Below are 11,365 nucleotides of genomic sequence, written 5' to 3' on the forward strand. Positions count from 1 at the left end.
ATTCTCCCTTACTTTTTTTTTTATATTAGCATCGAATTATGTTCTCATCTTTATTTTTGGCTTATTTTTGTCGATCTGTTATTTCTATTTTTTGCCTTTTTTTCTGCACTTTTTTATTCATCATTTTCTATTCTGTAAACTCCATATCTACCCATTCACAGAACGTTTCAAATCAATGATGTCAATTCAACTTCAAAAATAAAATTGGAGAATAATCTCGACAAATGAACTCGATTTACTTTAGTTGTACAAGAAACGTAGAAATTATTTGTTAATAAGTTTTGGGATAATTTCCACAACAAAGTTTTTAACCAAGCCAATATCGATAGACTGTGGAAATTTCCCCCTAAAGATAACCAAAAAGAAATCGATAGACAGGGGAAATTTCCCCCTAAAGATAACCAAAAAGAAATCAATAGACAGGAGAAATTTCCCCCTAAAGATAACCAATAAGAAATCAATAGACTGTGGAAATTTCCCCCTAAAGATAACCAAAAAGAAATCGATAGACAGGGGAAATTTCCCCCTAAAGATAACCAAAAAGAAATCAATAGACAGGAGAAATTTCCCCCTAAAGATAACCAATAAGAAATCAATAGACAGGAGAAATTTCCCCCTAAAGATAACCAAAAAGAAATCGATAGACAGGGGAAATTTCCCCCTAAAGATAACCAAAAAGAAATCAATAGACAGGGGAAATTTCCCCCTAAAGATAACCAATAAGAAATTAATAGACAGGAGAAATTTCCCCAAAAGATGACCAAAAAGAAATCAATAGACAGGGGAAATTTCCCCCAAAAGATAACCAATAAGAAATCAATAGACTGTGGAAATTTCCCCCTAAAGATAACCAAAAAGAAATCGATAGACAGGGGAAATTTCCCCCTAAAGATAACCAAAAAGAAATCAATAGACAGGGGAAATTTCCCCCTAAAGATAACCAATAAGAAATCAATGGACAGGGGAAATTTCCCCATAAAGATAACCAATAAGAAATCAATAGACAGTGGAAATTTCCCCCTAAAGATAACCAATAAGAAATCAATAGCATGGAGGAATTTCCCCGAAAAGATAATAACGAAAAAGAAATCATTAGAATTTCCACAAAAAGACAACGAAATAGTAATTAGTAGACTTGGAAATTATCCCAATCCAGGCCACATTATTGTATATATCTCCAATTATGATTCGTATTCAACATTGAAGAATAAAAACAACGGTTAAATTATTAAAGCATGTATCATTAATGTCCGGTGACAGATATTTCATGCATATTGAATGCAAGAAGAGTTTCAAAAGTTTCTTCAAATTAGAGAGTACGTAACTAGTAGTTATTTCCAACTTGAAAAAAATATGTTATAGATAATGGCCGAACATTGGACCAGTTAACCACGGAAACTATGCAAGAAGCTTTCAGAAATTGCAGAGAGCGTGATATTGATTATACACGGAGATGTATTTCATGATTGATCAATTATACTATCTGGTTGTCTACCAGTTGCAAATATTTCAGACAAGAACAAAATGATACGTATGGTCATTGCATTTAAGGAGTTAGGATTTTGATATATAGAAGTAATTGGGTCCCACACTAGGCAGCGTTTAGATAAGATACATAAAAAGTCTATGCAATATGTAGTTCAATCAGGGTAATTCCGGGCACCCTGCACCTCCCTAATTATTCTCCCTCTGATTTGATGTAGGGCGAAGACGTTTGTTTACCGGTGTCGGAATTGTGTCTTATGAGTAAGTCCGAATATTTCCCCTTGTCGCTTGACATTAATTGTCTCCTGAAGCACTTTGCGTCAGGAAATGATTAATAAGTTAAACATATTTTTAATTTAAGGTGCCGTATTGAAATCTAGATATCAGGTGAACGCCCATTTGCGTAATTTCGACTGTTGGTTCGTGTTTTAAACTTAGATTGCTTTTTATATCTAATAAGTCCTGTTACTTAGAACTTTAATAAATTCTTCGTTCTTCATTAAATTGTCCGTAGGCTCCTTCTCCCCCCGAATAGATCATAGCTTATTGATCATAAGGGCTGTGATCAAATGAATTTCGTGAGTTCTTTTAGTGTCGAGGGTGTGTCTTGTTTAATGGGTTTTCGTTGGTTTGGTGTATTGCGACCCTCAATATTTAAAATAGACACACAAGTCAGCCATGTTTTAAGATGAAATAGATTGATGTTAGATTTAAAACTGTTCGAAGAACCACATATACAAGGTATATTTTTTTCCTTCATCTTTCCTCAGATTATTTTCATTTTATGTTATTGATGGAAAAATACGACTTTTTAAAATCTTTACTATATTTTCTCGTGAATTTTGGATATGACACAGATATAAAAAAGAATATGTGGTATGATTGCCAATGAGACAACTCTCCACAAGAGACCAAATGACACAGTCATTAAGTCATCATATGACTTTAAAAATGAGCAAAGCCCATACCGCATAGGAATCTATTAAAGGTCCCGAAATGACAAATGTAAAACAATTCAAACGAGAAAACTACATGTAACGGCCTAATTTATGTACAAAAAGTGAACACAAATATGTAACACATCAACAAACGACAACCAATGACTTAAATGTAAATGTACATGCTCTTGACTTGCGACAGGCACACACATGCAGAATGTGGCGGGGTTAAATATATTAGCGGGATCCCAACCCTCCCTCAACCTGGGACAGTGGTGTAACATTTTAAGATAAGAAGACTATCTGGCATTGAAATTTCGACGACGTTTTTACTTAGATATGATGTTATGCACTCTCTTAATATGGATTTGAGGAACGATCACATTGGCGGATCCAAGGAGGGGGGGGGGGGGGTACGGGGGTTGGAACCCCCCTTATTTTGGCCGCTCAATGCATTTGAATGGGGACATTAATATATCAACTTCTTTAGTGTACGGAACAACTATAAGGTGTACATATCCGACTTGCAGGTTTCTTTAACCTTGACCTCATATTCATGGTTTATTGAACAATTAAGTTTTTGTGGTCTAGTCTATTTATCAGTTACTGTGAGCAATAAGGACACTATTTTTAGTGTATGGAATGATTGTAAGTCACATATTGTACATACATGTATCTGTCTGGCAGATTCATATGACCTTGAACTATTGGTCAGTGATAAGTTTTCATGTTTTTTTTCTCTCAGTTAAACATATGCTATAAGCAATACATCAACTATATTTTGTGTATAAAATGATTGTAAGGTGTACATGTCTATCTGGCAGGGTTCACATGACTCTGACCTCATTTGTTTGTCCGTAAACCATGGTTAATGTAAATATTTTGAAGTTTTGTTTGTTTCCCGCCGGTTACTTATGATGAGCAATCGAATCATGATATTTGGTGTACGGACATTTTGTAATGTAATCACTGAGGCAGATTTAGGATGGGAGTTTTTTTTTTATATATAAGAAATGCATGGGTTGTAGGCTTCTTACTTATAAGTTTTGCAACAAAGGTTGGCCTGCTAGTTTCACCCTATGTTTCAATATCCTGAATCGAGAAAGGCCACATGTCTTTTTTTCATGGTTAATCTGGCAGCAAACTCATTCTTATTGATTATGATAATGTTTAGTTTGCATTATGAATAATAATATTTATTTTGAATGTCTGGTTTTGTTTCCTCTCCCGGAATAAAAGTAAAAGAAGAGAAAAGTTCAAAATATCAAGGGGAATAAATAATTACAATGAAGCAAGTTCTTGCTTTCTGATTCATTGACAGATTAATTGGTTGATATTAACCCCCACTTTAACACACTTGTGCTATTTTGTGCTGATCAGTTTTTATTGGAGGAGTGCCATGAGCGATGCACAGACCTATGGTATGAAAACTGACAGTCTTAGTGAATTAAAATTGCAGTCGAGTGCACCTGCCCAGTGAGAGGCTCGATCGCTCAACCTCGTTGTTGTCTTGCTATTTTTACAGTAGTATCAGTTCTTTTAGCATAGAACTAAATACCTTTATAAACATAACACAATGTACCTTCTAATAGCATGACACTAATTTCTTTTTTTGTCCCTCTTCTACATGTATTTGAAGGATCAACTATATCAATTTGTGAAAAACCTAGCCATTAACCACGCAAAATCAGGAAAATTTGAATCATTTATACGGACGGAATTTTCTAGTAAATGCTATAGAATTGAAAGCTGCAGTGAAGAGTACAAAATTATGTCCATATATGTACATGGTGTAAATTATGTGGATTAAACATGAATTAAACTGGAAAACAGATAACAGATATCCCCCAACCATCCCTAAAAAAACCAAAACAAAACAAAACAATAAAGAAAAAAATAAATAAATCACGAACATGACCAGTAACAACATACAGAATATAGGCAAGATAAATACTACTCATACTGCAAACAATCTAGTCTTTGGTTGGGTTATTCCTTTTTTAACACATTCCCAATTTTCATTCTTAATTTTACAAGAAACAAAAATAAACAAGGTTTATATTAAAAGTAACACAGTTTATACCTACACTGTATGTAATAGAAATAGAAAAAAAAAATGATTAAAGTAAGAATACAAAACATGCAATGATAATATGGTATCTCGTGTTTCCTTTCAGTGACATATCATCTTAGCAAACATATAAAAGAGGGGCGAAAAATATCAGGACAGTCACATTCGAAAGTAAACTGACAACACTATGGCTACATTTGTATGAAGATCATGAAGATTATTCTCCTTAAATCTGTACCGGGAAGTGTTATCTCAACAGGTATCTAGCTTTAATTGTATAGTTTTATTATTGATATTCACCCCATATGTATCTAGAGTTAAATTAGGTATTTACATGACAGAACTTTCTTGGTATTCCTAATTATTAGAAGATTTTATATGCACAGAAGTAATATACCTAAAACGACAAAGTTATTTTTCATTTACCCGTATATAATTATGAAAACCGTTTTTAAAAGTGATTATTTTCTAAGGGTTCTTGAATATTTCGCGTTGGTGTCTTGTCATGGCTTTGTTTGGACTTGTTTGTTTGCTTTTTGGCCTTGAATGTTTTTTTTATATAGATTAAACCGTTGGTTTTCCCGTTGAAATGGTTTTACACTAGTAATTTTGGGGCGCTTTATAGCTTATTGTTCGGTGAAAGCCAAGGCTCCGTGTTGAAGGCCGTACATTGAACTATAATGGTTTACTTTTATAAATTGTTATTTGGATGGAGAGTTGTCTCATTGGCACTCTCACCACATCTTCCTATATCTATAAACAATAGTTAACAAGACACAACTTAGAAAGATAAATACTTAGCAACACGAACGCACCAAAAATTGGGTATGATCCCATGTGCTCCGGGAGTGTAAGCAGATACTGCTCCACATTTACATAGGTCATTAGTTGTTATTAGGTCAGTTCAAGGATAACAATAAGTGGTAGGTTAATTTTAACTTGTATTTAGTTATATAAGCAAAGCATCAGTTCGTTTTCGTTTTATGAGTTCGAATACTCATTTGATATCTTTCGCTTTTCTCTTTAAGAAGAAACAGCAAACCTATATTAATATTATAGTCATTGGTAGTAGAAACGGGGGGAGAAGAAACCGAATGGAGGTTATACAGAAATCTTATATTTTGTTTCACACAGCGGCAAGTATTTCATTAATCTCTAAGACGTCCTGAAAATTTAAAAAAAAGAACCAAATCATTTAAAAATGCAATTTATTAAAATATGCAGTTTTTGAAACTAAAGTGGTGTACAAAAGTTGAAAACGAACTTGATAATGCCATGGCAAAAAACTTTAAACTTTATAGGGATAAGAAAACACTGTTCCACAAATTGCGTCGTAGATTTATACTTCGCATATTTATAAAGTATAGAAGATGTAAACAATTTACTGGATTTAAGAAGGTGAAAGGAGTTTATATCTAAATTAAAAAAAGCAACATGCATGTATATTCCATTAACAAAAAATTGCACAGACAGTGAGCATAGTAACTATCTTTATCATTATTTGAACTTGCAATTCATTAAAACAGTTGAAATAAAAGACACATGTTTCCTTGTTGGTCACCATTAAGTACACTATCGATCGTATTCCAAGTCAAACATTGAACTTCCATTCTCCAGTCGCATTCCACCAAGAAGCAATAGCAATATATGATACATTTAATGGATTTGGATCGGTCCAGTTATACACTTTATTACTTTCCATGTGTTTCACTTCAATATGACCGTCATCTATTTGTATTTTGAAAGCGTTATAGGAGTAACAGTCTACCAGCGACGGTGCCCATTCCGACAGTACCTGAGAAGAAAACTTTCCTCTGCGCATAATCATTTTTGTATTTTTTTCGCCACCAATGACAACTTCATACAATGGTCCGGTATCAGTCTTTTCACTCATCAGTGCAATATGAGCTCCCCTGCATGTTTTGACTTCAAAAACTATAGATGAATTCTCAACAAAGGATAATCCAGCATCAAAAAGAGGCAAATATTCATAATCATTTCTAGTAAAAAACTGTAAAGGACCACCTGAAAAATAAGAGAAAAACAGAATTAAAATGAAATCAGACAGAAGACTCATGTTTTGTTTTATGAAGCTGTTTCTATATTCGCATTGAAGAGGGATAGAACGTGATATTAAAGTCAGTTCCCAAAATAAATCTTTATTTGTAATGATACCTGATTTGGACAGTCAGAATACATAAACATAAAGAAAACTTAACTTGTTTGTGCGAATCCCGCTAAATAGGGGAAGACATGATGAAGATTAAATATTTAAATATAACAAATTCCATTTAATCAATATAAAAGAGGAGCGAAATATAGCAAGGAAACTGTCAAAATCATAGATAGAAAACAAACTGACAAACAGCACACAAGACACAACATAGAAAACAAAAGACTAAGCAACATGAACTCCACAAAAAACTAGGGATTCTCTCCGTTGCTCTGGAGAGCTGAACAGATTCTGCTTCACATGTGACACCCGTTGTGTTGCTCATGTTTTTAAAAAGTTAAAAGTTTAATTCGCTATGTTACTTTCGTTAAAAAGGAACTCTTGAAGTTGTCATCCACATTTATGAATTTCATGTTATTATTACTTTAACATATTCATGGTCTGAAAATAAATAATACTGCAACATTAAGAATGCATAATTAATCTCACCACATTTGATCAACGAAGACACACCATTTTCCTTTCTCGCCATCTTATCAGAGGAGAATAAACAACACTCTAATTCACGTCGAATCTCACTTGCTTCACATCCGTAACTACTCTTAATTGCGCATAACATTGCACACTCCATATGCCCAACTGTATTCATTGTAGTGCATGTCAGTGGTAATTCTTTTTCAGCGATCAAGCCGTACTGCATTTGTTTATATCCTTTAATTCCTACACTTGTCGCTGAAATTACATGTTCAGTGCTTTATATATAACTATTGACGTTGAAAAAAAAACAAAAACTACAACGTCAAACGGAATATGCAAAGCAAAGCGGAAGAATGTCTATAAAGGAAGATGGGAAGAGTATAAAAAGTTGTGTTAATTATATATCAGCTAAAATATATATATGAAAAAAAAAATTATAATGATTTGCAAATAGAAAATACCGAAGGTTTAGATTTATATAAAAATTATGCTTACATGTATATCTACCTGTTACCTTACAGTCGTCAACATGTTAACATATATGAAATAGTAAATTATAAAATGGCTCCTAATTACAAATGTGAAACCAAACAAACAGTCACATAAAAATCCATTTTAAAACTAGTACAATTAAGTGAAAATCAAGTTCGACAAATAACAAGCAATGAGAACAAATGAGTTACAGGCTCCTGAATTATAGATATAAGATATCAAGATATTAAACTATTTGACAGCTCCCAACCCTCCCTCACTATGGACATCATAAAATAATATAACATAAATACAGTGTAAAAATCTTTTTAAAAGGTTTCGTCTCATCAGATCAGCACAAAGTTGAAATAAACTAACATTTGTGACAACAGGCACAAAGCACCAATCTAAAAATACTCTCAGTTACTAAAATATTACATATTTCTCAATTCATTTTCCGTTTCAATTTTCAACTTTAAAATATAAAACAGTTCTACACATTATGTCTATATACAGATAATCATACCGGTTGACATGATTATAAATCATACTTTAATTGCAGACATTATAGTAGGACCGCCGAAGTTAACTTTTAGTAACCCTACTGCAATATTTTACCCTTGATGATTTTTTTTTAACCCCCGGAAGTGAACATGCAACGGATTTCAGTTGTCTTTGTAAAAAAAGAATGATGTCCTTTGTTATTCGAATGTGTCCCGTTTAAAGCAAGATTTCTTCAATAAATTATTTTTTTTAGTCTTCTGTGTAACACAATTATAGTAGTCGTCTGATTAATTTCGTCCAATAGTAACCATCTTTGAAAAATAGAAGGAGTGGAATGATAACCGTTTGCACGGAATTTGGTTACGTGTTTTTTGTTTGACCTTCATGGTGTACGATTGCGGCCCGAATACAGAAAGTAAAACATATAACAAGAGTAACAAAACAATCGACATATATAGAATTAATTAGCATTAACAGAACAACCAAAGCTGACTGAACAGAGCAATAAAACAACGTCGACCGAGCAACCAAATAGGGGTTATCAGAACAACCATAGTAGCATAAACAGAAATTGGTGGCCGTGGAATGCTATCTGCTTTGTGGTAGGGTTTTTTTTTTTATCTCTTTGAAAAATTCCCCATTTTCGTTCTTAATTTTATTATCACCTATATGCGCATAGATGCGCATTTCGACAATACATGTCTCTTCAGTGATGCTCGTGGCCAAAATATTTGAAATCCAAATATTATAAAAGATGAAGAGCTATAATTCAAAAGGTTCAAAAAGTATAGCCAGATCCTTGAAAGGAATCAGAGCTTTGCATGAGGGAGATACATTCCTTAATTTATAATAATTTCTATCATTTTGTAACAGCAAATTTTAATAACACAAAAAATTCGTATTTTCATGCCAGTACCGAAGTACTGGCTACTGGGCTGGTGATACTAAGCGTCATGAAAAGAACAACCAATTAACGTAAGCAAAAAAACTAAAGGAATATAAACAGGACAACTAAAATGGCGTGAATAGAACAACTGAAGCGGCTTTAAGAAAATCGCCAAAGAGGCGTTAACAATTAAAACAATTTACACAGCACAACCAAACGGTGTTATGAGAACAAACAAAGCGGTGTAAATAGTAAAACCTAACCGCGTTAACAGAACAACCAAAGCGGTGTTACCAGAACAGCGAAAACGACGTAAACAAATAAAGTGGTATACACAAAACCACCAAAGCGGCATAAATACAACAACTGAACAGCGTACACAGAACTAACATGACTGCCTTAACAGAGACAAAAAGACACCTTTGCGTGAGGAAGTTTTAATTTCTTTATTTCATTTAAAAAAACCCAAGAAATATAATTATATGATCTGGAATCAATTCCCTTTGTTTTACCGTTGCTGATGATTCGTAAAACCTGAACCGTTTGCAAAATCGATATAACCCCAAAAATGTTATAATAATTCCACCACAATGTAAATATGGATGGATACTTTTAATTCGACAGCTATGAACTGTATTACTTGATTATTTTTAGATGCACTACTATACACTTGTAACGTTAACATACCAACTGAAAAAGCTAAATACATCCAACTTTTAAATATGAACTTCATTTTGTCCATGTTTGGTAAACGAATGTTATGAATTCCTGTCAATATATGTATGGACAACAACAAATTAATAATTAATGCGACAAATCAGAGTCTATTACAATAAAATGCGAGTTTGCTTTTTAGTTACAAAATTAAAACTGGTCAGGTGAAAGTTATAGTCCTCAAGAGGAATAAAATGACCTCAATATGTTGGGTTGCCATAGGAAAAAAGAAATAAACACACAATTTATTGTCAGAAGCTACAGTCTATTGAATAATTCATTTTTATTCATAATACTCCTACTGGCACTAAGTTTTATAGCAAATCGTCTAAAATATAGGTAAGCTGTTAATGGGTCAAGTAAAGGTTCTTATCACAAATATTCAGTTTTTTTTATTATTTTCTTATGAGTTTATTTTGATGAGTCAAGCCTTTGTAAATTGATATTTACAATTCTGTTTTCATAAACTTTTATTGATGGTTCTATGAAACAGAGACCAAATCACCAGTACATAAACTTTCAAACTATCAACATTTTGAGTACTTGTGCACTCCAAAATCAGGTGTTCTTTAAATTGATGGCTGCATTGGGTATCATTTGTCAAAAGATATAATTATCCACGAGAGACTAATGACATCTGTTGATTGAACAAGTCAAGGTAAAAAAACATTCGTTTTGATCTGTACTGACCTGGCAAAAGGGTTAAAACATTTATATGTCATTGACACCACATCAGACATCTGAGATGGCATCATTATTACAGATGACTTTATCGCCCTTGGTATTAAACTAAGATCCAAACAATTGGGACATTTCGTATGAAATTTGATACAGCATATTAAAAAACAATTGTAATCGAATACATACAAAAATAGGAATTAATAAACAAAAATGTATCAATAAAAGCCTATCACTAGGGACTTGATTTTCTTTTGAATTCTTTTGAACAAATCAACATCACATGCATAATTCATGCAATAAATTGTTTTACCTGGTGTTTATATATTTTCTATGTCATCATATCAAGACGAAAATAAAGGAATAAAGATATTAAGTAATGACATTGTGTCAGCATTAATCAGAAATAGACAAAAATCAGTTGTTTCAGCATGGAGAGGAGAGGGTATTTTTCAGTCTGATGAGTAATTTGTAATAACATTTGTAAATTTACATCAGTTCTACGTCAACTTACAATACATGAATTGAAAACAAAATAATTTATGGCTGATGAACGAGGAATTTCAGCACTCAAGACATGAATTGTACTTTTCTTTAAATATATATTGTTGTTTGTCATATATGAGCATTTTGATTTAGATATATTAAATCAACCTAATCTTTTCAGTAAGAGAGAATACACAATGTATCAACATCTGTTTGGAAAAAAGATTAAATGTTTTCTTAAAACTTATGAATACGACAATTTCTCATTATAAGTTGATGACCTGTCTTTATATGCTATCATAATGTTTGTATGATATTTCAATCCATTGAAGATGATTCTAGGATGAAAGCATACATTAGATTCATAATTACTCAGAATGTCAGCACAACAATGTTAAATATTCAAATTTAAAAAAAAATTATCATTGCTGTGCTATCATTTGGGTAATTATGTTTATATATAAATATATCTCAAATTTAAT

The 11,365-nt window shown here is 32.6% G+C and overlaps 1 long non-coding RNA gene across 1 annotated transcript; it reads left to right on the top strand.

The window, feature by feature from the left end:
- Positions 1-2,151: 2,151 nt before the first annotated feature.
- On the top strand, positions 2,152-6,531 carry LOC143043365 (uncharacterized). The gene is made up of 3 exons (XR_012968340.1): positions 2,152-2,226; positions 4,601-4,753; positions 6,241-6,531. It is a non-coding gene; the product is annotated as an uncharacterized LOC143043365 (long non-coding RNA).
- The last annotated feature ends 4,834 nt before the right edge of the window (positions 6,532-11,365 follow it).

This window comes from Mytilus galloprovincialis, chromosome 8 (genome assembly GCF_965363235.1).
Source record: "Mytilus galloprovincialis chromosome 8, xbMytGall1.hap1.1, whole genome shotgun sequence".
In the NCBI taxonomy this organism is placed as follows: domain Eukaryota; kingdom Metazoa; phylum Mollusca; class Bivalvia; order Mytilida; family Mytilidae; genus Mytilus; species Mytilus galloprovincialis.